Source organism: Meles meles, chromosome 16 (genome assembly GCF_922984935.1).
Source record: "Meles meles chromosome 16, mMelMel3.1 paternal haplotype, whole genome shotgun sequence".
Classification (NCBI taxonomy): domain Eukaryota; kingdom Metazoa; phylum Chordata; class Mammalia; order Carnivora; family Mustelidae; genus Meles; species Meles meles.
In genome coordinates this window covers 48374827-48402538 of record NC_060081.1, presented here as the reverse complement: position 1 = coordinate 48402538, position 27712 = coordinate 48374827, and the positions used below count along the sequence as shown (strand labels likewise).

At 42.4% G+C, this 27712-nt stretch overlaps 1 protein-coding gene across 9 annotated transcripts in view; it reads left to right on the top strand.

Moving 5' to 3' along the window:
* Positions 1-27712, top strand: part of PLCB4 (phospholipase C beta 4) — a 420401-nt gene that overhangs the window by 173671 nt on the left and 219018 nt on the right. The window contains exon 1 of one of the 9 annotated variants that reach the window (XM_045980885.1): positions 21617-21635. The exons of the other annotated variants lie outside the window; for them this stretch is intronic. The gene's annotated coding sequence lies outside the window, so the exon portion shown is untranslated. Of the gene's footprint in view, positions 1-21616; positions 21636-27712 lie in introns of those variants that run through there. 9 annotated transcript variants of the gene reach the window in all.

Genomic DNA, 27712 nt, shown 5'->3' with positions numbered 1-27712 from the left:
ATATTAGAGTTAAAAAAAAAAATCTGAGACTTCAGAGGCTTTTCTGAGATGCACATCATCTTGAATAATGATTTTAGTGCCCTAAAAAAAGGAGACAAGGATATTGTGTGATTGTATGATTGGCAGTTATTCTACTAGTGGCATTTTTGAGCTACGTACTAGATGTTATTTTTCTTTCTCTTTTAACCTTCCTTTTTATTCCCTAATATTTGACCTTTGCCTTTAAGAGTATTTTCTCCCACAAACTTTTTAGGGAGATATAGATGGTGTTTCCTTGGGCGCCTTCAATTCAGAGCACAAAAGTACAATCCAATGGAAATTTCATGTGAGCCCCATATGCAATTCTAGTTTTTCCTGTAGCCTCATTAAAAAAGTAAAAAAGAATCGGTTGTTATAGCAGCCTGAGCTGGAGGCTGGGAAGTTAAAGATCACAGCTGAAATTAATTTTAATAATCTCTTTAGCCTAGCACATCCTAATTATTATTTTAACATTTAATTAATAAAAACATTATTAATGAGATTTTTACGTATCTTTCATCTGGTGTATATCTTATACTTAAATCTCAGTTCAGACCAGCTATATTTCAAGTCCTCAAAAGCCACATTTGGCTAATGGCACTGTGTAACTTCAGAATGTTAAAGAAAAACCTGGGTAAGAGGCTTCCTTCCTCTGAGATAAGACTTTGTTAGTACTCCTGAATCTCTCAGCTTGGTAACTGTTCATTAAAAACACGAGGCAGCACTGTTTTCCAAAGAAAGTGAGCTGATCTGTCTTGGAGGAACCTGTGCTATTTGCGTTTGTTAACTTAATGCCCTGTAGTCATAGATTATGACTACACTGATTAGCTTTGGGGGCACCTGGGTGGCTCAGTGGGTTAAGTATCAGACTCTTGATTTTGTCTCAGGTCACGATCTCAGGGTGGTGAGACTGAGCTCCGTGTTAGGCATGGAGCCTGCTTAAGATTATCTCTCTCTCCTCAATCTCTTTCTGTCTCAAAAATAAGTAAAATGATTGGGTTTGGCTGTTGAGATGTCAATGATAACCTTCAAGAGTGCAGAATCCTAGGGTCACTTTTTGGAGGAAAATGGATCCTGAATGAAGGTTAGTATATAGAAAGATTTCCAAGAGGAAAAGGAGAGCATCTTAGGTAATGGAAAAGTGGGTGTGTTTATGAATATAATGTTGTGTTGGAAGGTTCTAAGAAAAAGTTTGGGTTCTTGTGTATAAACTGATGAGGCCATTCCTTCCTGGGCACGCTGCTGCCCAGTGGCTCCCTCTCCTTCCCTTTCCTGGTCAGCTGGACTGGGCTAGAGTTAGGAAAAATCTAAAGTCTTCTGCTTAGTCAATGAGTGGCCAGCCCTGGCCTTCCATTCATTTTTCATTACCTTCACTGACAGAGGCATTCCAGGCGGTGGGCATACCCCAGCTTCAAATGTTTTCTGCCCTTTTCTGATCTGTGGGGGAATTGAAAAAAGAGAGAAAAGAGCAAAAACAAAGGAAGAATTTTCTAACCCTTTACCTCTCTTACCAAAAATACATACCTTTTCTACCCATGGGTGTCCTCCTCAGGAGAGAGAATTCTCCACCCTGGCCAATAACAGGGTTTTTCTCACCATCTTTCTATTTCTGGGATGGCTGTCTGTTGCCTATTTCTTGGGTCTTCAGGGCCAACTAGGCCTCTTTTCACAAGGTGATTGGAAGGAGGGAAGATGGGTTGGGGCCAGCACCATGACTTTGGGAAGATAACTTACCTAACACTTGCGGAGGTCAGCATTCTGTACTTCCTGGTGCTTCCTGTGTTTCGCAGGAAGATCTCTATCCCTTGTTACAATCTCAAATTTATCTCAGCTTGGACCCTGAAACTAGATACAATGAACTTTGACTTCCTTTTCCTCCTTCCTCTTGTGAAGTCACAACCTTCAACTAGAAAAGATTAAAATGCCAGCAGCATAAGAGTTTAGAGGTGAAGTGTATGGAATTCTGCAACTTACTGTGAAATACATCTTTTAAAAAGCTGATGGATGGATGGATAAAAAGCCAGCTATTTGGAAAAGCTAGGTGGTGGAATTCGTTTGTTCACTGTAAAAAAGCAAACAGCCCACAGTTGTTCTTTTTTTTAAAATCTTAGAGTCAACTATACTTGAGTAAAAATATGGTAGAGAAGAAAAGTATTAACCATAAAATTATAATGGGATACATTTGACAAAAAAGGTCAGTTTTCTACTCTAGTAAGTACTTAAGGTTTGTCCTGTTCTTCAAATGCCCCCAAAAAGTTAGTTGCAAGCGTCTAAAAGTTTGTGGTATTAGCAAAGTTGTTTGTTCTAGGTCATTTCCCAAAAGACTGGAAGAAACTAGAAAATGCCTCACAGTCCTGGATAGAAAATTTTAGCTCCTTGCCCTTCTATTTCTCAGTCTCTTTGGGCTTTTCACACGTAGCTTGTGAGATGCTACCCTTGAAGTCATTATGCTAATACAGTTGCTTCTGTGTGCCATTTCCCAGGGGCCCCTGTGTGGGCGCCACACCAAGGACTTCTCCCCTCACTGTTGCAGACTTCCCAGTTTGAGTTGAGTGTTGGAGTCTTTTCCAGACCTAAAATACAGACTCCCCACTGCCAAATGGAACTATTCGCTTTGTTGGGTCTGTTTCTATAAAAGAGAGGAGAAAAAAAAATAAAATCCTAGCTCTGCTCTTTGTAAATTTTGTGTGCTATAAAAACAAAATGGCGAAAGCCCAGTGGAAATGGTCGCATTTGAAAAGTCCTTACCTACTTTTCTGAAACGAAAAGAGAAGCAGGCAGCCTGGCAGCTGTCTTCAGGTGGGAAAGGGCAACAAACGGAGGCCTGAGGACTAAAATAAACCCTCCCGGGAGAGGAACCAGCCTGTGACCTTGGGCTGTAGCCACCTCCCTGATCAGCTGCCTCCTTTCTTGCCATATTTTGTGGCCCCTGGGGGAAATCCGTGTCACGAAGGCAGGAGGAGGGCAGTTTGAGGAGGACTCAGAGACTCTGTTGGTGAGAGTGCTGTTGGGGTCTGCTGGCCCGTCCGTGTAGCCAGAGGACGGACGGTCTCACCAGGAGCCTTCTGGTTGCTGGGAGAAGGCAGTACTCCAAAGAAAAAGAAAATAAGCAGCAAGAAGCTCATGTGATGATCATGTTTTTTATACTTCTTAAGTAATAATACAGCGGTCTCGAATTTGGGGAGGTGCAGTATATCCTCTCATCAGAGATCTGTCAGAGGGTCTCAGCGGACCTGATAGGGAAATAGAAGTCAACCCCAAGTCCCCTAGCAATTAAAGGTTTCCTTTCAAACTGGATGGTGCTCCTGGGGACTTCTCTAATTTATCACCTGGCTTGGGTGCCTTATGAGTGTGGGAGTCAGAATGGGAGCTCGGGAGCCCAGGGCCTTGGTTTTCCCATCTGGAAAATGCCCGAGATGGTTCTGTAAGCTTTTCCTGAGAACGAGACGGTGCATACATGGGACCCGTCTTATACCCGCTATGTTCCTTCTTGTTTTCCTTTCCCGTGGATGTTGCTGAGGCTCCAGACTAATTGCTACGGGACTGGCTGGCCACCTTCTGCTCCTCTGTAGCCTGATGCTCTTTCTTCTATAAAAAAGTGAAGGCATAATGGGTCTGTAAAGGACCAGCCTGGAAGAGCTCCAGGGACCATGTTGTCCCCAGAAGAAGGACCTTCTCCTACCTAGGGCTGCTCTGCCCCCTGGGACTCTACAAAGTGACGTTTCTGTGGATTCCAGACTGTGTACAGATACGCTGCCCTTCAGTTAGGAAGACCATCTCTGTGTATTGACCGTTTTCTTTTCATGGTGTTATGGTATTTCAGCTTCTTCCCTCCACCCACGTTTCCCGGCACCACTGCCTCAGCGGCTGCTCATTTCTGCCATCCTCCAGGGCTTCAGTCTTAAAGACCCGGGCTGCCTCACCTGCCCCGTCTTGTCTTCTTCCTTCGGCTTTCTTTCTTTAATTGAAATGAAATTTTCATAACCCATAGTAACCATTTTATTTTTTTGTTTGTTTTTTATGGTTTTAATTAATTTTTGGAGTGGGGAGAGGGAGAGAGAGAATCCTAGATCAGGTTCCTCACTCAGTACAGAGTGAAATGCGGAGCTTGACTTCACAACCCTGAGATCATGACCTGAGCTGAAATTAAAGAGTCGGATGGTTAACCGACTGGGCTATCCAGGTTCCCTACAACCATTTTATTTTATTATTTTATTTTTTTTTAAGATTTATTTATTTGACAGATAGAGATCACAAATAGGCAGAGAGGCAGGCAGAAAGAGAGGGAGAAGCAGGCTCCCCGCTGAGCAGAGAGCCCGATGTGGGGCTCAAGCCCAGGACCCTGAGACCATGACCTGAGCCGAAGACAGAGGCTTTAACCCACTGAGTCACCCCGGCACCCCCCTACAACCATTTTAAAGGGAACAATCCAGTGTTATTTAATGCATTCACAATCTTGTGTAACTACCACCTTTCTCTAGTTCCAAAATATTTTCATCACCCCAAAGAAAATTTCGTTATGTGGTTGCTCCCCACTTTCTCCTTCCTCAGCCCCTGACAACCCCCAAACTGCTTTCTGTCTCTGAATGTTTCATATAAATGCAATGATACAATACAGGGCCTTTTGTGTCTGGCTTTTTTTCACTAGGCACAATGTTCTTCAAATTCATCTATGTTATATTGCACGTATCTATATTCCATTCCTTGTTACAGCGAGTAACTAATGTCTGTTGTATGTATATACCACAATTTGTTCACCCCATCAATGGCCATTTGGGCTGCTTCTGTCTCTGGCTGTTGTGAATAGTGCTGCTTTGAACCTGTGCATATATGTGTTTGAGTCCTTCTTTTCAACTGCTTTGGGTATGTACCTAAGAATGGAATTTCTGGGTCTCCTTGTAAGTCTGTGTTTTACTTTTTGAAGAATTGCAACCCTCTTCTCTACCATAGTTGCACCATTTTGCATTCCCACCAGCAATGTATGAGAGTTCCAACTTTTCCACATGCTTACCAACACTTATTTTCCTTTTCTTTTTATCATAGCCGTCTTCACAGGTGTGAACTTGTACCACATGTGGTTTTCCTTCTCTGATAACTAATGGTGTTGTGCATCTTTTCATGTGGTTGTTGGCCATTTGTATACCTTCTTTGGGGATATGTCTGTTCAACTCCTTTACCTGTTTTTTTAAGCAGGTCGATTGCCTTTTGGAAAAGTTTTTTATTCTGAATATTTGATCTGTATCAGATATATGGCTTGCAGAAACTTTCTCCATTCTGTAGGTTATCTTTTTTTTTTTTTTAAATTTTATTTATTTATTTGAGAGAGAAAGAGTTGGGGGAGAGAATGAGAGGGGAGAAGGTCAGAGGGAGAAGCAGATTCCCTGTGGAGCTGAGAGCCCGATGCGGCACAGGATCCAGGATCATGACCTGAGCCGAAGGCAATCGCTTAACCAGCTAAGCCACCCAGGTGCCCTTGTAGGTTGTCTTTTTACCTTCTTGTTAACGTCTTTTGATGCATAAATTTTTTTTTAATTTTGATGAAGCTGAATTAACCTTTGTTGTTCTTGCTCTCATTGTCTTATATGAGAATCCATTGCCAAAGCCAAGGTTATGAAGATTTACTGTTATGTTTTCTTCAAAGAGTTTTGTGGTTTAAAGCTTTGATGCATTTTGAGTTAAATTTTTTAATATATTAGGTTTGGGTTCAATTTTGTTCTTTTGACATAGATATCTGGTTGTCCCAGCACAGCTTATTGAAGAAACTGTCCTTTCTCCAATGAAAGATCTTGGCATTCTTTATTTTTTATTTATTTTTAAAATTTTAACTCCAGCATAGTTAACATAGTGTTATATGAGTTTCAGGTGTTCAATATAGTGATTCATTAATTCTCTACAATACTCTGTGCTCATCATTAAGTGTACTGTTTTTAAAGAATTTCCTTTGAGAGTGAGCAAGTGCCTGAGCGCGAGAGTTGGGAGAAGCATAGCAAGAGGAAGAAACAGACTCCCCGGTGAGCAGAGAGCCCAATGCCAATGCAAACCGAGCCACCCAGGTGCCCCATGATTAGTGAACTCTTAATCCCCATCACCTAGTTCACCCATCCTCCCACCCACCTCCCCTCTGGTAACTGTCTGTTTGTTCTCTGTAGTGAAGTGTCTGCTTTTTGGTTTGTCACTTTTTTTTTTCCTTCATTTGTTTTGCTTCTTAAATTCCACATGTGAGTGAAATCATGTGGCATTCCTAACAGTCTGTTGGCCATGATATCGGAGTTTATTTCTTGAGCCTCAGTTCTAGCCTATTGTTCGATATGCCCATCCTATGCCACATTGGTCGGATTTCTGTGTCTTTGTAGTAAGTTTTGAAATCATGAAGCATGAGCCTTTCAGCCTTGTTTTTTCCCCAATATTGTTTTACCTATTCAGGGCTCGGCCTCCTCTTTTTTATTTTTTTAAATTTTTTTTACAGATTTTTATTTATTTATTTGACAGAGATCACAAGTAGGCGGGGGGGGGGGGGCGGACAGGCTCCCTGCTGAGCAGAGACCCTGATGCAGGACTACATCCCAGGACCCTGGGGTCATGACCTGAGCCGAAGGCAAAGGCTTTAACCCACTGAGCCACCCAGGCACCCCTTGTCCTCCTCTTTTATTATTGTTTTGTCCTGCAGTGATTCTTGAATTGTGTTACTGCACCTCAGAACAAAGCAGCAACCCAGTGAATAGTCCTAGAGCTGCATGTGGGTTTATTACAGGCGTGGTAGAACCCAAAGGCTTTTCTTGCTTAAGGTCATTCCCTAGGAACCTTGACAAGAGCCGCACTGATGGTATTAAAAGCAAACCCAGTGCACAGGCTTTTGGCTTGAAGCTGCTCATTAGAATTTTAAGGCAACCTTTTTGGGAAAAAAACCCCAAAAAACAAATATATAGTCTCCTCTTTCCTGTGATAACTAGATATTGTTTTCTGGTTTGTGCATATGTTCAGTTGTATTAATCATGATCTTCAATTATATAAACAACTTTTTAAAAAACCCTTTCCTATAAAGGAAAGCTCTGACATAGGCATCAAAATCAGAAAATAGTCGGAAGATGGAAAGACAGAGCCGGGGGGAGAAGGGGTGATTTTGCCAGGATCGGTTGCTGGGATGACTCACATTTGTTTCCAGCATGTTTGACCTCTGGTCCATTCTCTTGAGAATATGTGGGATTTTCCTTTTGGAAATAACTCTTATCTGTGAATCCTCGGCAAATGCTTTTTAAGCATTTCCAGATGGCCCCTAAAGTCCTCATCTAATAGAAGCTGAGAGATTGCTCCTGGGGGGTAAGAGAAGGCTGCTTTAACCCCTAGACACTCCACAAGGTAAGAAATACAGGTATGTGTTTTCTGCTTGACCCTCATTAGAGTAAGAGTTAGAAGAGTTACATGTGTGTTTATGTGTATACATGTGTATGTACTAATGAACTCTCATTTAGAGCACTGAGTGAAAAAACCAAGTAACTATGAAGGGACATGTATTAGACAAATGAAACAAGGTAGCAAGAAATGGATTTTGGGTGGAAGTTGCAGGGCTCTCCATGAGAGTGTCAGGGTTAACTTCCTTTCCCCAAAAAGTGAGCTTATGTTTTGTACTTTATGTGGTAGCTTTAGTAAAAACCTTTTTTGCAACAAATATGGATTCTTTGTGTTTAGAATGATCTTTGAAGAAGCTTAAGAAAGGAATTATCAGAGTGATTGTAAGGGGAAAATACAGGAAAACTTCGTTACCTTCCCCCTCGCAGGCCATATATAGTCACACTATAGTCATCTAGAGTGGCCATTGCAAAATGTTACCAACGGGGTGTCTTAAAGAACAGCAGTTTATTTTCTCACCATTCTAGAGGCTAGAATGGTGAGAAAATGTCATCAGGAGTGGTTTCTCCCAAGACTTTTGTCCTTGCCTTACAGATGGCCACTTTCTTGCTGTATCTTCATGCAGACTTGTCTCTGAACATACACAGCCCTGGTGTCTATGTGTCTAAATTTCCCCTTCCTTATAAGGGCACCAGCCGGATTGGATTAGTGCTTACCCTCATGACCTCATTCTAATTTAATCACCTCCTTAAAGGCCCTGTCTCAAATACAATCACATTCTTAGGTAACTGGGAGTTAGAGCTTCAGCATAAGAATTTTTGAGGAGACACAGTTTAGCCTACAACAGGCAGTGTTAGGTGTGTCAAGGAAGGCATAGATCAAGTAGGACATTAGAACCAGGGAAGCAGATTAAAGCTCAGGGCCATGAGGGACCAGGAAAGTTGTGGGAGGGGACTCTGTGCACTACCAATGGGGAAGAAGGTGTTTTCCTTGTGATTGATATGTCATTTAGCTTTTGCTGTATAACAGACCAACAACCCCCCCCCATAGTGGTTTAAACCGATGACCATTTATTTAGCCCACAATTCAGTGGGTTAGCAATGTGGACTTGGCTTTGGCTGGGAAGTTCTCCTACTCTTTGTTGGGCTCACTTAAGTATCTGTGGTCAGTTGCTGGGTATATTGAGGATGGTCTAGGATGGCCCCAGCTGGAATGGCTCATTTCTCTTCTTGTCTTTTGCCTTCTAGCAGGCTGGCTTGGGTGTGTTCACAGGGCAGGAGCCAAGTACAGGAAAGGTGAGAGCAAGGGGGAGAGAGTGAATGTGTGCAAAAGCACACCCATCATTTCTGCCACATTCTGTTCACCAAGGCAAGTCATAGGATAGCCCAGATTCAAGAGGCGGGGAAGTGTAGACCCTTTAAGGTAAATGGCTTTGAGACGAGGATTAGTTGACTGTCAAAGTTCCATTGCCTATTTTATTTTATATTCAAAATAGACTTTGCTTCTACGCATGAATCAGAAAACAACATTCTGGAAAGGAATTGCAAGTGCATTAATTTATGAGTGAGTGATGGTTCTTTATTCCCAAATTGGGATGAATAATTTAATCAGAACATTTATGTAAGTCATGGGTGTTTCATTCCTGCGTGGCTTGGTCTAGACAAATCACTGGGACAGATCCTCATTGGGAGAATGCTGAGGGAGAGCTCAGTTTTCTTTCCTTGTGCTACTTAGAATACTAAATACCCTGGAAATAAGAGTCTAGTGGAAACCTTCAGCTCTTATGTCATGGCGATAGACCTCATAAAGCTGAAGCAGGAGAAACAGGATCTCTGAGGTATTCTTTAGGGAGGATATTGAGCCAATTCAATTCCAACACCTTATATGGGAAAATATGCTTCATAACCCTCTTAGAAGAGACTTACCTCCATACCAGATTTACTAGTCATACCTACATGGGGGTTCTTCAAGGGACTCTTTCCTCTAATTATTTCAGTATCTCATATTAAAAAACAAAATGCAGTGTATACCAGCTGCTCCTTAGCCCCATGTTGGATGACTCCAGTCTACTGAGTTTCCATAGAGATTGAAAAGAACACAAGCACCTTTTGGGGCAGAGAAAGGCAACTGGTGTGTAGGATCTGAAAATTCCATTAAAGTTGTATATCTGGAAAGCAACAATAAACCTATTTTTAAAGCATTTCCATAAAAGAATCATTTGGCAGATTCTTTTTTTTTTTTTTTTAGATTTTATTTATTTGACAGACAGAGATCACATGTAGGCGGAGAGAGAGGAAGGGAAGCAGGCTCCCTGCTGAGCAGAGAGCCCAATGGGGGGCTCAATCCTAGAACCCTGGGATCATGACCTGAGTCAAAGGCAGAGGCTTCAACCCACTGAGCCACCCAGGTGCCCCTCATTTGGCAGATTCTTAGAAAGTTATACATACACTTAGAGTATGACTCCAGCAACTTCACTCCTCAGTTTTCTCCCCAAGAGAATGAGTGAGACTTACAAAGACTTGTCAGTGAATGTTCATAGCAGCTTTTGTCATCATAGCAAAAATTGGAAACAATCAAGTACCCACCGATGAGTGATGGATAAAGAGATTATGATGTGTGCAGACAATGAAATACTGCTTAGCCATGAAAAAGAAGCAAAATACTGGTAAGATAACAACTGGAGTGAACCTCAAAAACACCCTGTTGAGTGAAAGTAAATGATACATAAAAGGGTACATGCAGTGTTATTTATGGGATGTTCTAGAATAGGAAAAATCTAATCTTTAGTGACAGAAAGCAGATCAGTGTTAGCTTGTGGTTGGTGTGTGTATAGGGTAGGGTGTGGGGGTAAGGATGGCAAGGGTGCCTCAAGGAAGTTTTGGGTTAATGGAGAAAGCTTCCAGTGTCTTGGTTGTAGTACTAGTTAGTTACCTGGGTAAATTTTATTTTATATAACACACACCTCAATAAATTTAGCTCTTTGGGACAAATTGTTCATAAAATAGACATACATTAGGGCAATGTAAGATTTTTAGGATCATTAAGAGGGGACATTTGGAAAGATTAAAGGTGTCTAGACACTTTCTAGAAGCTATCATTAGAGGAAGCTTATTTGTTAGGCTTATTTGTCTCTCAGTTGCCCATGGTTGGAGACAGTGGGCAAGAACAAGCAAGTAAATGTTTATATGGTCTCATCATGTTGTAGATCTGGCTCAAGTGACTAAGCCGCCATCTTTTTAATTAAAACCAAATTTGGAACACTCTTTAACAGAATGGGGGTCACATCACTTCTGTGGCTGAACTGTGGGAGTGGCAGCTGGGTAAAGTTAACAGACCATTGTCCATATGTGATGCAGGGCAAAGGAGAGAAAGCTCGAGCTTATGGTTCATAGATCATATATTCGTGCCAATCAACTCCTATTCTTTGAAAACCAGAGTATTTTAAAAGTGGGTAAATGTTCTGTGTATACTGTTCTGAAAGGGACAAAAGTCCCTTAAAATTATTTGGAAGTGTCTAATCTAGTCATGTAGAACCTGCTGCTAAGAGCCTCTTTTGGTCTGTTCGCTCTCTGATTGTTGAAAAGATAGAGCTGTGAGAAAAATGTTTGTCCTGTTTTGATTTAGATTCAGTATTTGCATATAACTTAGTAAGAACAACTTGTTTTCTTTTAGCATGAACGGGTTTATTAATTCACAGATGTCATTCATGCCCCAGAGTGCTAGAGACAGTGATTTATGTTGTCAAATGCTGGTGATGCTAAAATGAGAGCAGATTTTGTTTTGCTTCTTAGCCAAATTACAGTCTGCTCAGAGTGACTAAAATGTATCTCATTTATTTTTGTTTGGGTAATTGAGAAATGACTTTCAGATTTCATCTTTTTAATGTTTTAATATTAAATGATAATGATGCTGACTCAGAGAAACTTTATAGTTTCTTTTTCATTAGTGTTTTCTAAATGGTCTTTTTTTTTTTTTGTATTTTATGTCTGACTTATTTATTCAGCAAATATTTACCTGGTGTCCACAGTGTACCAGCCCTAAGCACTTAAAGAAAACAGTGAGATCTGTCCCTGATCTTCTAGAGGGTGGTTTTCTAGTAGAGGGAAAAAGATAATAAGGAAGTAAACAAATGGAAAAACAAGGGACTTTCATACAGTGATAAGCATTAAGAAAATAAAGTGAGATTAAATGATAGAGGCTGACTAGGGTAGGGTAGATGATCTAGTTGGATTTATAGATGAAGATTTATTTGGGTGTATGATATGAAATTTACTGATATGGAAAAGACGAGAGAAAAAATATGGATTTTATTTTGAAAAGTCAAGTGTTCTGCTTTAAGCTTTAATATGCTTTGTATTTGGGTGGAAATGTCAAAAGAAGTCATCAGATAGAAGAGTCTGGAGCACTTGGAGGTATGAGGGCTACAGATGGAATGTGAGCAACGGACAGAAATTTAGAGCTTCAGGAACCTGTGAGATCACCCAGGAAGAGAGCACATAGAGAGAAGAACCTTGGGTCATTGACATGGGTGAAGGTTAATAAGCAAAGCAAAAAAGGTTGTGATTGAGGACGAATGGCTGGTGAGAGCAAGAATAACTAGGAGAGTATGGAATTGCTGTAACCAGGAGAAGAGAACGTTTCAAGGAGAGAGTGGTTAATCGGGTTAAAGCTGGTGAGATAGTTCATGGGGCCAGAAAGACGATCATTGACTTTCACAATAGAGAGATCATTGAGGATGTTGACAGAAGGGGAAAATTCTCAGTGGAGCGGTCTGAGGAGAGAGAGAGAGGTGAGGAACTGAAGTCTGTTTATGTTGACACATTAAAGAAGTTGGGTTTGAGTCAGCATTATTGGAAAGGACCACAGGGAGGGGAGACTGGAGGTTTTAAAGAGAGTGTATTTTAAGAGAGTGGAAGAGTAAACATACTAAAGAAGGACTATCAGATGATCTTGGAGTGTTCATTTGAGAGTCATTGTCTTCAGTTGAAAGTGAAGGCTGGTCAGTCTGGCTGTGGAGTTTTCTTCAGCCTCGTTCACCTCCATGACCACAGCTGCTTAGCAGACCAAGAAGGAGTTGTAGCCACAGTGGGGAAATGGCCAAAGGAGTATGAGGGAGGGAGAGGCTGGAGGTGGGGGGGGGAGGGGGGAGAATGGCTGTAAGGCATGGTGGTCAGTGGGTCTGGGATGGCTAAGAGGGGAGGAAGTCCTGAGGGCTGTGATGGGTGACTAAAGAGTGATACAGTCCTTGAGTCACAGGTCTCCATGAGATTGGGAATTAGAACCATGGGAATTATAACCATAGAGAAGATAACCAATGACTGGGCAGGGAAGGGATGCTTGCCCAAGGATTTTAAATTCATAATATCAAGGTCAAGAAAAAGCCCATGAGCATGTGTGACTGGAGTTGGGTGGATGAAGATATCATTGGAGGTTAACAAGTCAAGCATCTTTGCTTCTCTTAGGCCATGAATGTTAAAATGTATTGATCCCAGTTTTATAGAAAAATACATAATCATGTCTAGGACCCCCTTAGCTGCAAATGATGTAAAAGTGCTCTACTTATATAGACCAAACTTCTCCCTTTAGTGGAAAATGTGACTTCCGACAGCCAACAAACTCAATGTATCCTAGCCTCAGGCATCCAGAAAGACAAACCACTTTTCCAGTCCTGTTTTCAGAAATCCCTGGGAAGATGATGAATGGCCTAACTCTGATCCCCAGGCTTTTGCAGAACCAGCCATCCACAGCTGGCCAAATGCCCAGCTGTAGATGCGGGTTGTTGGGCAGATAATCCCATAAAGGCCTCCTCCAAATACCAGTGGTTTTATATCATTTGGTGGGGAAGAAAGTCTCAGGCTAGACACACTTCATGGACAAACTCTTACTGAAGAATGAATATAACTTAGGCCCCACGGTCACTGTTTCTGACATCTTTCATGAGGAGTCTGGATCTCATATTAGCTTACCTTTCCGGTTTAAACCAGCAGGAAACGACACAGGCTGTGCTTGCCTTTATCTAGTCCAGGCCGGATCTCTCCATTGTCTAGATGCCTTGGTTTGTCTGTTCCTTATTTAGTTATACAGGCTCTTTATTGAAGTGCAACTAACGTGAAATTAGGAAGGTGCACAAATCTAAGTGTACAACCCACTGGATTTTTTTTTTTTTTAAAGATTATTTATGTTAGAGAAAGCATGAATGGGAGGGACAGAGGGAGAGCGGGAGAGAGCCTGGAGCAGACTCTGCACTGAGTGTGGAGCCCAACACAGGTCTGGATCTCATGACCCCGAGTTCAGGATCTGAGCCCAAACCGAGAGTGGGGCACTTTACCAACAGCACCACCCAGGCACTGTAATTCGTTGGATTTGAATGAAGTGAATGCACCCAGGGAACCTCCTACAGAAATAAGGTATTCTAATACCCCAGGAGGCCCCCCTTCATGACCTCTTCTAGTCACTATCCCTTATGGAAGAGTAACTTCTCTTCTGACTTCCTACATGGCAGATTAATTTTCTGTCTTGATGTCTTGATGTTTGCACCAGAGAACCTGGTTATCTGAGCAGGTATGCTAGAGAAAACGAAGAAGGTTTAAATGACCTTCCTTCCAAGCCCTAAAAGTCTTGCCTCTCCTCCCCTTCTCTCCCCATGGCAAGAAAGACCAACCTTCCAGCATAAAGAAATTACCCTCAAAGTCTGTTGGTAATTATGTAATGATATAAATTGATAGGACACAAGGCTCCTTTTGTAGTATCCTGGCTTTTTCCTTTGGGTTTGGCTTTTTGTTGTTTTTTTTTTGTTTGTTTTGTTTTTTCAAATATGAACCTCAGGGACATTTTTTATGAGACTCCTGCAGGGAACAACCTATTTAGACCAAGGCTAATTGGACAAGGCCGTGTTTAATCTTCCATTTTGTGTGTCTGTAATGGAGAGGGCTCTTCTGATAAGGATAGCAGATGCTGACTTAAGTGCTCTTCTGTTCTTCTGCAACAGAGCAGGGCTGGGCGATGGCAGGCGCCAAGGCAGGGCTTTCCTGGACTCATTTTGAATTGATGGGAGAGGCACTTAGTCCCGACAAGCAGGAACATTCTCCAGGAGTTTCTATGGAAACCAGCAATGTCTGATGAGATCAACCGCTAAATGCCATTTCCTCCAAAGGTGGCTTAGGTGATAGAATTTTGGATAAAACTTGGCCTGGAAGAAACAATAAGTTCTTTCATGGGAAAGGACAACTGAGAAACTTTTATTTACCCACCAGCGTGCAGGTTGCTCTTCTTGTATGTTACTCCCCATACACCATCATGATACCTGTGAGATAGTTTTACCTCTAGTTACTTCCCGAAGTGATGCCTTGCTGATGTTATTACTGTGTCACAGAAATACAGAATGTGGAACAATGGGTCACTCTCCCACAGGTCGTGAGAGAATGGATGAAAAAAGACAAAATAATAACTCTAAGACATGGTCTTTTCTGTCTTCTATATTTTTCCTCACTTTTCTTCACTGTGTTTTATTTATTAGAGTATAATTTTACATTCTGGGAGATGTATGTCTTAGTTCATGACCTTATATGGGTATATACACATGTATGACTGCTTCACAGATCAAGATGTGTGTGTGTGTGTGTGTGTGTGCATATATATGTTTTTTTCTAAGATTTTATTTATTTATTTGACAGATACAGTGAGAGAGGGAACACAAGCAGAGCAAGTGAGAGAGAGAGAAGCAGGCTTCCTGCCAACCAGAAAGCGCAACCGGGACTTGATCCCAGGACCCCAGAACCACAACCTGAGTCGGAGGCAGACACCTAATGACTGAACCACCCAGATGCCCCAAGTTGTGTGTGTATATTTGACTGACCTGTGTGTACACACACACACACACACACACACAGACACACACACACACACACACTCCATAGTCTATTACCTCAGTGTGTTTTGGGATCATTTTCTCATATTTCTAACCTGGGCCTCCATGTGCAGCTGCCCCTATTGTGCAGTAAACAACCTACAAAACCTTTGGTGGCAGCCGAATTTCTAAGCCCTAATTTCTAAGAGGTGCTTAGTGGATTTTCACTGAATTTAGCAGAGTTCATTTCACTAGAGTGGGTTTGCTCACCCATCTTGCTGTTTGGGGTTAATAAGGGTTTCCCCTAATTCAGATCAGCTGCTTTTGCCAGCCATGCATTCATTTACTTACCAAGTGCTTTTCGAGCCCTTACAGTCTACAAAGCATTCTGCCAGATATTCTCTGTAAACATAAGTCAGACAGAGAATATGCCTTCCTAAGGTTCTAGACTATGGTAGAAGTTAAGCAATGCAAATAAGCAATGACAAATCAGGACAGGAAGTTGTAAACTATGTAAGGTCTAAACTTTGTAAGGTCAAGCCAAGCCCACCAAGCATCTGTTCGTTCTGGACCTTGAAAACAGAAGCGTTTGAGCAGAGGGAGATCATGGAGGCCAGTGAGGACAATTAGGATATAGGATAAAGAAGTTCTTTGGGCTACGGTATATGATAAGAAAGCAAAGCAATGGGAGAGAAGGAAGGTGAAGAAGAGGGTCTTGATTAAAATAAGGAGGAACTTGAAAATTGTGCTAAGGAGTTTGGATTTTTTCCTGGAGAAATTTGTCCCTTGTATTGTTAAGGGGCCAGGAGCATCATACTGAATCGGTGGCCTGTACTGGTTTACGTGCCTCAGAATCTTTGGGGTAAACCTCAACAATCTGGGTTTCTTCACAAGCCTTCCAGGTAGTCCTGACACACGCTCAGGTTTGAGAAGCACCACCGCACACCCGTAGCTCCTGAGATCACAGACCCCTAGTGTTGCCAAAGTTTGCTCAACAAAAGAGGAATTCCAAGTGGTATTAATAATTTTTTGTGTGGAAGAGAAATGTTGAACTGAACAAAGTGAGATCCTTTCTTTACATGGGATTCCCAGAACCCAACATACTCTACTGTCAATTGTGAGTCTCCCCAGGGGAGTTATGGTATGTAAGTGTTCTGCAAATTGTTTTTCCATGGAATCCTTTTCTTCTCTTTCTTAGCATTTTTTTAATAAGAATGAATAGGGGGATTAGTGCTGCTCCTTACACTCTTGGGGGACACTCTACGGCGTGCAATGATGAGCCAAAGAAAGTTTATCATCAGGAAAGGAAATGGAATAGCCTGAAGGGAGCAAGACTCTGAATAATCATGTAGATGTCTGTTGTGGGTTCAGACAGTTGGGTTGGTTGGGGGGCTGCGGGTTTGGGAAGAAGGAAATGATGGTCTTGCCCTGCCATGAGGAGGCTCCTGGAGTGGTCCAGTTGGGAACTCCTAGCATTGGAATTGTGGTGGCGCGGGGTTGGGCAGGGCGGGGAGGTAATCAGGATTTTGCAGGATGGGCTTAGAGCCTGTGAATATGGCACCAGCCCAAACTGTTTTCACATTCGACTCTAGAGATGTTCTCCTATTATTTCACCACAAGCAAAACCCCTCATGGCCCATAAAGCTGGTTTCTGAAAATGGCTGTAGTTCTTCCTGAGAGATTGCCGCGTGTGCGCTGTGGAGGAGGAGGTGGGCTGGTCCCCCCAGGCTGTCATTCTATCCTGTGTAGGCATAGTTGTCCGTCAGCCCAGAGCAGGAGAGCTGGGAAGCAGCCCCGCCTTTGATTTCCAAATCTGGTCTTACCATTCCAGGCCTTTCTACAGTGACACCGCGTTTCTGGGTGGGTGCTGCCTCAACTTGGATACCACAATACCTGTCCCTGTGATTTTCCGGGCATAAAACGAAAATGCAGTTGTCAGCAGTTCCTCGTGACTGAGGAGCCTCGTGGTGGCGTTTTCCTTGCTGTCATGATGGTGCTCAGAGGCAGGTCATATTTGAGGGACTTCCTGACTTACCACAGTAAACACCCTCCTTGTGCCTCTCTATGAACAGCTGGGCCATCTATATTGAATTTTTCAGTAGGGAGAGCAGAATATTTAAATTTCATTTTTTGTAAGAGCAATATATCCCTATGTTTAAAAAAAAAAGAAAGGAAGAAAGAAAAAAAGAAAGAAAAAAAACTTAGTGAAGAAATACAAAATGGATTGATTCCTGCACTGCACACACTCCCCCTCCCCCGCCAGTGCTTTGCAAATAATCACTGGAACCATCTGTTTTTAAATCTTCTTTCGGTTACAGCTATAACCTAAATTATATTCTCATCCTCCAGCATTTAGTCAGTTTTGAACATTAGCTGTTGACTTAATCAATAAGGATTTAACTCTTATAAATGACAACCTTGATTTTTGTTTTGTTTTGTTTTGTTTTTTTAAAGATTTTATTTATTTGACAGAAAGAGATCACAAGTAGGCAGAGAGGCAGGCAGAGAGAGAGGAGGAAGCAGGCTCCCTGCTGAGCAGAGAGCGATGTGGGGCTCTATCCCTGGCCCCTGCGATCATGACCTGGGCGGAAGGCAGAGGCTTAACCCACTGAGTCACCCAGGCGCCCCTTGTTTTGTTTTGTTTTTTTTTTTTTTTTTGTTTTTTATAATTATGTTACTGCGTGTTCTCCTTTTGTTACTGGCCTGTTAGTTTTCTTTTCTTTTTTTTTTTTTAAGATTTTATTTATTTATTTGATAGAGCGATCACAAGTAGGCAGAGAAGCACGCGGAGAGAGGGGGGAAGCAGGCTCCCTGCTGACCAGAGAGCCCAATGTGGGGCTCGATCCCAGGACCCTAAGATCATGACCCAAGCTGAAGGCAGAGGCTTAACCCATTGAGCCACCCAGGTTTCCCTGGCCTGTGTTAGTTTACGTAGCCTTTTTGAACCTCTGTTTCTTTTTCCTCCAACAATTCAAAGTCTCTTGACTTGCCCATCAGGTAAAGTGATGGTGTTCGATTCCACTCTCCTTTTCCTGGAACTTCCTGTCATTTCCACTTGTCTGAATAGGTCCTCTTACTTATACATTGTCAAATATTAAAGCATTTCCTTTGTTCTTTATTCGCACCTTAGACTATGATCATTTTCCCATGTCATCATATATTCACTACAAACTTGATTTTAATGGAGGCATAGTATGGAGTGTTAAGGATGTCTCTTCATTTCCTTAACCATGTTGTCTCCCTCTGTTCTCCTTCTGCCCAGCTTTCTCTTTCCTTCTCTCTACAACACCAGTTTGTTGTAAATAACTTTGGATCCTCAGCCTTTTAGTATTTGCTTTAAATGCAACTATTTCTAAGTCTTCTTTGCTACATCTCAGGTTGATTCTTCCTCTTAGCCTCTGCTCCAGCCAACCCCAAGCCATGCCTACTGCGACTCCCTCCCACCATATTCTGGGCTGGAACTTTCCCTGCTCTGATCTTAGCACACATTTGCCTTTTTTTTTTTTTTTTTTGTCTCTACCTTCTAGTCTTGTTTAATCTGGACTCCTTCTCTTTGGCTATCAGTCCATGATGTTCTTTATTCCTTTGCTCTCACTGGGGGACTCGGGAGACTCTCTAGGGGAAAGAAGAGAGGGAGGAAGGAAGGGGAGACAAGCACGTGAGTTCAGTCCAACAGCCCCAGCCACTTGTGTTGTACTTCTGTTTTCTGCTCTGATGGCCTGTGGCCTGCATGAGAACTTTGTTACTGTGTTTCCCCAGTAGCAAAGAATTGAATTATTCCAGTTACAGAAATTTTATCAAGCCCATTGAATCAGTTATGTTCCTTCCCCATATCCTTTCTTAAAGTTACGGCATGAAAGATAATACCAGTGGAAGAACTATCTAGGCCTAGTTTTCTTTGAAATATAAGCAAAGTAGTAAGTAAATGAAAAATAAGTAGGAAAAAATTTGCAGTGGAATTGGTTTTATTGGTTGACAACAAAAGACCTACTCACTTGAATGGGGGAAGACTTCTCTGATTTCTTTGATATAAACATCAGAGGTAGATGGGGTAAATACCGTCCCCTCCCTCCCCTCCTTCCCTGTTTCTCTTGCCCAGTTGTACATCTCCTTTGCATTTCTCGATGTCTGAGAAGCAGGGATGAGTGAATCTGTCATTCTCTTATTTGTTCCACGGCAAAATGCCAACAGCACATATATATGCACATGAGTGTGCACACACACGTGTCCTTGAAGCTCCATAAGAGAAACCAGCAAGCCAGAAGCAGACTGGGAAACAAAATTGGTCAAGCATAAAAGAAATGGAAATGGAAGAACTGTGATTCTTACTAACCAACCCTAAATAGGATTGTCTAGTTAGAGATAGCTGTGTGAGGAGTCAGCCAATACATTCAAGGACTATATGCCCAGGGCTCCATTGGAAATGGGAGGCTTTAAGGCAAGGGTATAAGCTGACGGGGCCAAAATAAGGACAGCTCCTTCCCTAGAGGCAAGTCTTAGTAGGAACCAGGCAGGGAGGCATCTTAACAAAATCCTCAGAATCAAAACTGAGCTGAGGCTTGACGATTCTATCAGACACTTTACCAGTTACCCATGGCCATGATAATGATGCATAATCCTCATTCTGGAACCTCGGTCTGTAACAATAACAAGCGTACTAATTTGTTGTTAATAATAATAAATTATTATTGGTCTCAAATTCATGGGCCAGCTGAGCATTGTAGCCAGTCTGGGCTAGGCTGACTGAGGATTTCTCTGGCATTTGTGTTCAGCTAGTGGGTCAGTTAGGGGCTGGCTCATCTTACATGACTTCAGCTGGGATGCCTTAGCTCTGTTTACTGTGGTCTCTCAGGCTTGGTCTGGTTAGCCGGCCTGTTCATCGTGGCTGAGCGAGGTTCCAGGAGAAGAAGCAAAAGCAGGCACGGCCTCTTGAAGGGCTGGACTCAGAATATGCTCATCATCTCTGCTTCATTCTCTTGGCCGGAACAAGTCCCAAGTCCAACTTCAGAGTCAGAATTCAGAGACCTCTGAGCTACAGGAAAATGGGAAAGGAGGCAGACTGTTAACTGAAGGCATCAGAGTAGTCTGCCTCAGGCTCTTGTACCAGATATTGTCCCTGGGGGACTGGACCGTTACATGGTCAGACTCCTAGGTCCTAGACGGTCACCGGGCTCCTAGGTTGGAGAAAGGTCAGAGACTAAAGTGATCTGCTTCTAAGGAGGGAAATTAGGCTGGAGCCCTCTCCAGGCTCCTCCTTGGGGGCTAGGAACAGGTTCTCTTAGGGGCAGATGAAAAAAAGGGTTGGCTCCATAGGTTCCTTGACAAACTTGCTTCGGGACAGTAAGTCACGTGAGCCTTAAAGTGGTTCTTTCCCTCCACAGGAATCTAATCCAAGGTGAACAGTGGCTGGATATTCTTGAGCCTGGCATTTTCTGGTTTCCTAGGAACATTGAGGGAAGGGGACTTGAATGCTTATAGTGCATAGATGAGACTCCTGTGTTCTTCTCTGGGCTTGTGCAGTCTAGCTGGGGATTTTATAGACTTGGGGGTGCTCTGTTGCCATATTCTACCTAACTCAGGGAATTAAGAGTATTGGTTCTCCAGGTGTGGACCTTAGACCAGCTGTATCCTGTGTTTTACCTGCCTTATGTTTTCTCTGGCAGCCCTAAAAAGAGGCCTAGAAAATTTAGAGGCTTCAAAGAAGAGCAATCAAGATAGAAATTCTAGAAGGATAGGTTAAAGAAACTGACTTCATGAACGCAGAGAGCAGGACACTGGTGGGGTTATGCATTTGGAGGATTTTACTTAAAGGGAATGCTGCTGAGCTGTTCTGTATGGCTGTTCAAATTAACCCAGAAGAAATTTCTAGGAGGAGGCAAGACTTCTGTCAATGAATGACTCCAGTGGGGGTTCTTGAGTGTTTTTGTGATTCTCAATGGTACTCAGATGCATTTGGAAATTTCACATCATTGTGATGCAGCCTTTTCTCTGACCTGTGTTTGTGAAGGAACAGTTTAGAGAAGCATTTGACAACAGGGGCCTAGAGCAGATTACTTCCCAGGGGCCTTCGCAACTGCTCTTAAGATTGTTTGAATTTGGGGAGCCTGGGTGGCTCAATGGGTTACAGCCTCTACCTTTGGCTCTGGTCATGATCTGAGGGTCCTGGGATCAAGCCCTGCATTGGGCTCTCCACTCAGCAGGAAGCCTGCTTCCTCCTCTCTCTCTGCCTGCCTCTCTGCCTACTTGTGATCTCTCTCTCTCTGTCAAATACATAAATAATTAAAATGAAAAAAAAAAAAGATTGTTTGAATTTGCCATTTTGCATCATATAAAAAAAACTATCGTGTCTTCATTGTTTTTGTTTTTCAGACCCTTAGAGTTTATCTGGAAGTTTGGTTTTTCAGAACATGGACATGAAGGAAAGGTAGTAAGACAATTGTTAAAAGGATGCCTTAGAAACAGACTAAGTGGGTTCGAATCCCAGCTCTGCCACTTCTTAGCTGTGTGGATTTATGGTAGCTACTTTATACCTCAGCTTTCTTACCTGTAAAATGGGAACGATTAATGATTAGTTCATGTCTCGTGGGTTGTTGTGCAGCTTAGTTGAGCTTATTTATGTAAAACATAGGAGCTGTGTGTGGAGGGTAGTGAGCCCTCATTCAATATTATTTTACATGATTAAGGACTTGAATGTCTCTGTGCTGGGTATTCAGAGGCTGTTTTAGCCAAATGCTGGCATTGAACAGTCAATTCATTATTGTGTATGAGAGAGGAGCTGTCCCTTGTGAGCAGTGATATTTTGCCCCTCTCTGTGACCCCTGATTTTGATGTGTTGACTTCAACTCCCAGGGATGATATTCTGCAGTGTCCCTGCTCCTAAGTTCTAAATCATTTCTCCTTCTTTCCCACATCTTCCAGAAACCCCTCAAGAGAGTTAGGTTTCATTTCCCATTACAAATGGAATTCAATTAAACAGCTGTAAAAGAATGCCATATAATGTCACAGAGAACATAATGACATTTCCAAAATATTTTTGAGAAACTTGAACTCTAAATCAATTCAGTTCTGCTAGTGAGGACACGGATTTAGTCATGGAAAAATTTTAACCTGACAACTAGCTTGTACCAGAATTATGGGTCCAACTGAGATTAGTTATGTTTGGCAACTGAATTTTGAAGGTGAAAATCAGCTGATCTTCTTCCTGAACTTTTAAAGAGAAAAAAAACCAAACCTGTAATATCGGCCGCATACCTGCTGTGATTTCAGTTTGCACATGACTGAAGCCTCTCATGGTCTTGTTAGAAAGAGTTTTATCAGTCTATTCAGGACTCAGCTGTATTTCCTTGGTCAGGAAAATGAGTGTTTAGGCCAAGTTAAACTCTTGTGTTGTTATTTTGGTGAAAAGTTTAAATGTGTTCTTAATTAAAAAAAATTTTTTTTTTCCAAAGATTTTATTTATTTGACAGAGATCACAAGTAGGCAGAGAAGCAGGCAGAGGGAGGAGGAAGCAGGCTCCCCGCTGAGGAGAGAGCCTGATGCGGGGCTCGATCCCAGGACCCTAGGATCATGACCTGAGCTGAAGGCAGAGGCTTAACCCACTGAGCCACCCAGGTGCCCCTAAATGTGTTCTTTAAATGAAGCTCCCTTTTGAATTTACCAAATAACAAGCACTTAGTGTTCCAGGTCTCAAATCTGACAGAAAGTGGTCGTGGTTCTCTTTCTTTCAATACAGAAAATGCTCTGTGGTGTCTCCTCAGTAGATTCAAACATTAAGTGTTTATTATTCATGAGTTTTGGTGCACTGGGCCATTCTGAGTAAGTGGATGTGGTTTGATTGATCTTCGCCAGCCTTGCTCTTGTGTCTGCCTCCTCTGATGTGTTTGTTATCCGGTAGCTGTCTGGTCAAGGATGGCCTCCCTCAGACCTCTGGGCGTTTGCCAGCTGGAGGCTGAGGATGCCCTGGCTAGGCCACATGCCTCTCATCATCCAGAGGGCTAGTCCGGGTTTGTTCACACGGTGAGGCAAGTTTTCTGGCCTGCTGATACACAGTGCTAATTAAGTCTAGCTAAACATTTCTTTGTTATTGGCAGAGAGACTGGAAATGGGTAAGGTCTCTGGAGACCTAGGCTAGGAATCGGCACAAGGTCATTTCTGCTGTGTTCTCATGGCCAAAGCGAGTCCCAAGGTCAGTTCAGATTTAGGGATGAAACAACTGAATCCACCTCCTGGTGGGAGGGGCCGCTGAATCACGTGACAGAGGGCCTCGTGTTCAGCCACAAAGTGACCCCGGAAGTCCATGTTAAATCTCTGAAACCTGTGAATGTTGTTAACCATAGGTAACAGAATGCAAAATGTATGATTAAATTAAGTATTTTTTGAGAGGAAGTATTTCTCTGGTATTTTTTTTCAGGTGGGCTTTGAATGCCGTCACATGCCTCTTTATAAGAGAGTGGCACAGTTTGCTAGAGAAATCTGCAACCCCCGCCCCCACCAGAACAGGAGGCGATATAAAGAGAAGCAGAGATTGGGGTGATAGGGCCTCAAGCTAAGGAAGGCCTCAACCAAGAGAGGTGGGAAATTGACAAGAAATGGAATCTTCCCTAGAGCCTCTGCAGGAAATGTGGCCCTGTTCACACCTTGATTTCAGACTTCTGACCTCCAAAACCGTGGGAGAATAAATTTCTGCTGTTTTAAGTTACCTGGTTTTGTTAATTTGTCATGACACACACAGGGAACAACATAGGCATGGGTATAGGAAGGGAGAAAGAATGGAAGACATTATTGCCATCATCACATATACTCCTAAATTAATATAATTTTGTATAGTTCTTTTTCACTTAACATGACAGAACATTTTCCCCTGTTACAGAGTTGTTGAAAACACTATTTTAAATAGCATTATCCAATATGCAGATATGTATGCATTATATAATACATAAGGAATTGCATGATAATATATAACGTATATTAAGTTAGTCTGGCTAAACATTTCCTTGGTATTTGCAATCTAGTTCCTTGGGCTTTTCAGAGGAAGCCATCTGCACGAGGCAACGCAGATAGCCCTGTGCCCTGAATCACCATTCTGGTTTCTCTTGCCACTTGACTCCATCAGGCCCTGGTATCTCTTGTTGGAGTTATGATAGTCCTCTCCTGGGTCATCTCAACCTCCCTCCAGACCACCCTACAGACTGCTCCCCCAGATTAGTTTTCTAAAGAAAAATGTCCACTCAAGTCACCTCTGGCTAAACACTCTCAGTGACGTGCAATTGCAAATGTTCTTTAATCCAACCCTCGCTACCCTTGTACAAAAGTGTACAGTTATCTGTGTCGTTCCTTTCTAACTGCCTTGAGGACAGTGTTACCTTCCCTGTCTTTGTATCTCCCACTTCACCTGCCATGGGATTTTAAGGTATCTAGTATCTGCTGCATGAGTGAATACATGGGTTAAAAGGAAAATACTTCTCACTGCCATGTCTTTTCATACAGGATTCCATTCAATTTGTCTGACTTTGAAACCAACTGGGTGAATTGATGGGTTGTTCTAGCTCAGGGACATCTTACTATGTTTGTGTCATGAACCCATTTGGCATTTGGGGAAGCCTGTGGATCCTTGGCAGAATAATGCTTGTGGTTAAGGCAGAAAATAAGATAAACTAGGGTTACCCCAAAAATCAGTTGTATTGCACTTAGATGTGGATTGTGGCATTGTAATAGATCTTCATCTTTCATGCATAAAATAATTCTTCATTGTAGGCCTATTAGCTACTATAAGTTCAAGGTAGTGATGAGAGTACACAGAATTTCAAGATACTTCAACAACCATAACGTGATATGCACATATCTGTGGTTCTATTGATGACAGAATCCCAAAGCCTGCGAAGACTACGGTGGTTTGTTGCCTAAGTCCATCATCGAAGAAACTCCAGATTTTAATGAGAAGCCAGTGTAAATAAAGGTGAAACTTTATTCCTGTCTTAGTTGATGGGAACCACCCCCGCTCCTTGAATTCTTTAGGTCCAGGTCAAGGGCCTGCAAAACTTGTTCTGGAAATAGCTCTAACACCAGTCTCTGTGCAGCTTAATTGTCACGTCACTCAGAGCCTCCGCTAAATGTTTTGAAGTACTTTGTGGGGTTAGAGGTCAGCAAAAAATTTCAGAACATTGGCCCGTATACCAGGGCACCTAAGATCTTGTAGGCATGGTGTAAAACCTTTTTTGAATAATAACACAGCCTTCTTCAAGGGCAGATGGAAAGTAACTGTCGCGCGCGTCGCCTTCCACAGCGTAGGAAGTGAGGCCTTTCAAACAGCTGTAACTTGTGGCCCATGCCCCAGCTTGGACACATTTCTGTTTCTAAATCTCCTGGGCAGTTATGTAGTTGAATTGAGTTGTTCAGTTGGCTGTCTCCCTAATGGTACTGGATTAGCCCGTTGCTTGCATTTAGGGTGTCCTAAGCACAAGTAACTTTGATACTTATGGAAGCTGGCTTTTCTACTTCCAAAGGGGCTTGGGGCAGCTTGTCATCTGACACAAAGTGCAGAGTAGAACGATTATGGCTCTGCAGGAGGCCCAGGCAGTTGCAGGGGACGCTGATGCCCCGGGCCCCGTGTGATACGGTTGCACCTCCCAGACGTTGCCCTGTGGTCTGAGTTCTGTGGGCCTGTGTCAGCTGGGGAGCATGTTGTGAATGCAGCTTCCATTCCCTCTGGATAGAAATTCTGTGAAAACATTTTTTATTGATTTCTTAAAAGAAGACTGTTTAAAAAAAAAACCAAAATAACAAAAAACTCCTATTCCTTCATTGTATGAGGCACTGGTTTCCAGCATCCTGGAGTTTGTCTGTGAAGTCAAATTGGATCAGTGCAAGGATTCTTTTAACACTGAAACTGCAGTGTTGTGGATGGTGTTTCTAATTGTATCAGTCACCTGTTAGCTGTGTTAATTAAGAATCTAAGATGGATGCCTATATTATACACATTATGTATCTCTGTCTATCCATTACTGTGTCTGTGTATGGTATATACACATGTATACACACATATATACATACAATACGCGTTACGTATAATCACATACACAGAACATCTGCACGTAGGTATGTATACACACACATGATGATTAGAACTCACCTAGGGGCACCTGGGTGGCTCAGTCGTTAAGCGTCTGCCTTCGGCTCAGGTCATGATCTCAGGGTCCTGGAATCGAGCCCCGTGTCAGGCTCCCTGCTCTGGGGAGAGTCTGCTTCTCCCTCTCTCTCTGCCCCTACCCCTGCTTGTGTTCCCTCTCTTACTGTGTTTCTCTCTGTCAAATAAGTAAATAAAGTCTTTAAAAAAAAAAAAAAAAACAACTATTCTTAAAAAATAAAAGTCACCTAGAATGGTGTTTACCTGAGCACTGACCATTCTTTTGGGGATGGACATTTACATTTTTCTCTCTCTCAAGCTATCTAAATCCTCTTGACTTTGAGACTAATACCGAATTTGGCAATCTTTTAATACACCCCGTTAACTTGAATAGTTCGTTGGTATGGGTAGGAGAAAGAGATCATTCGTAAGATTAAGCATAAATGTAATAATCCCTTGAAGTTCTCAGAGCAGTACTTACTTCTTTGTTAATGCGGACATCTCTTGTACATTTCCTTAGCGTGTAAGAGGGGCTGCCTTTTGTATGAAATTGAGTAAAAATGGCACAAAAAGTTTATGTTATTTTTTATTTTTGTCTCATTGAATGAAAACTTAAGTCTGACCTAATGAAACCTTCTGCACATCAAAAGCTATGTATTTATTTTAAATTTGAGTAACTACAGCTGTGTCTTCACAAGTCGTAAGGCCCTGGGGCGCCTGGGTGGCTCAGCTGGTTAAGCGTCCAATTCTTGATTTCAGCTCAGGTCATGATCTCAGGGTCCCGGGATCGAGTCCCGTTTCGGGCTCCACGATCAGCGGGGAGTCGCTTGAGGATCCTTCCTCTCCCGTTGCCCCTCCCCCTGCTTGCATTTTTTTTTTTCTCTCTCTCTCTCAAATAAATAAATCTTAAAGAAATTCCTTAAGGCCCAACTTAAGGCTGCTTCCTTCATAACTTATTCTGATCCCCTATGTCATTTTCTCATTTCTGCTGTAGAAAAGTACAACAAAGTATAGTGACTTAAAACAACACTCATCTATTATAGGTCTGGAGGTCAGAAATCCTAAATGAGTTTCACTGGGCTAAAACCAAGGTGTTGACAGGGCTGCGTTCCTATCGGAAGGCTCTAGAGGACGATCTGTTTCCTTGTTGCCTTTTGCAGTTTCTAGAGGCTGCCCTGGTTTGTGGTCCCTTCCGTCTTCAAAACCATCAGTGGCCTATGGGGTCTTTCTTGCAATGTCCTTTCCTGCATCTTACTCCTCTGCCTCTTTCTTCCCCTTTGGAGGACCTTTGTGATGACACTGGGTCCCTCTAGAGGATCCAGGATCACCTTTGTTTTAAAGTCAGCAGATTAGCAGGTTTTCTTTTTTCTTTTTCTTTC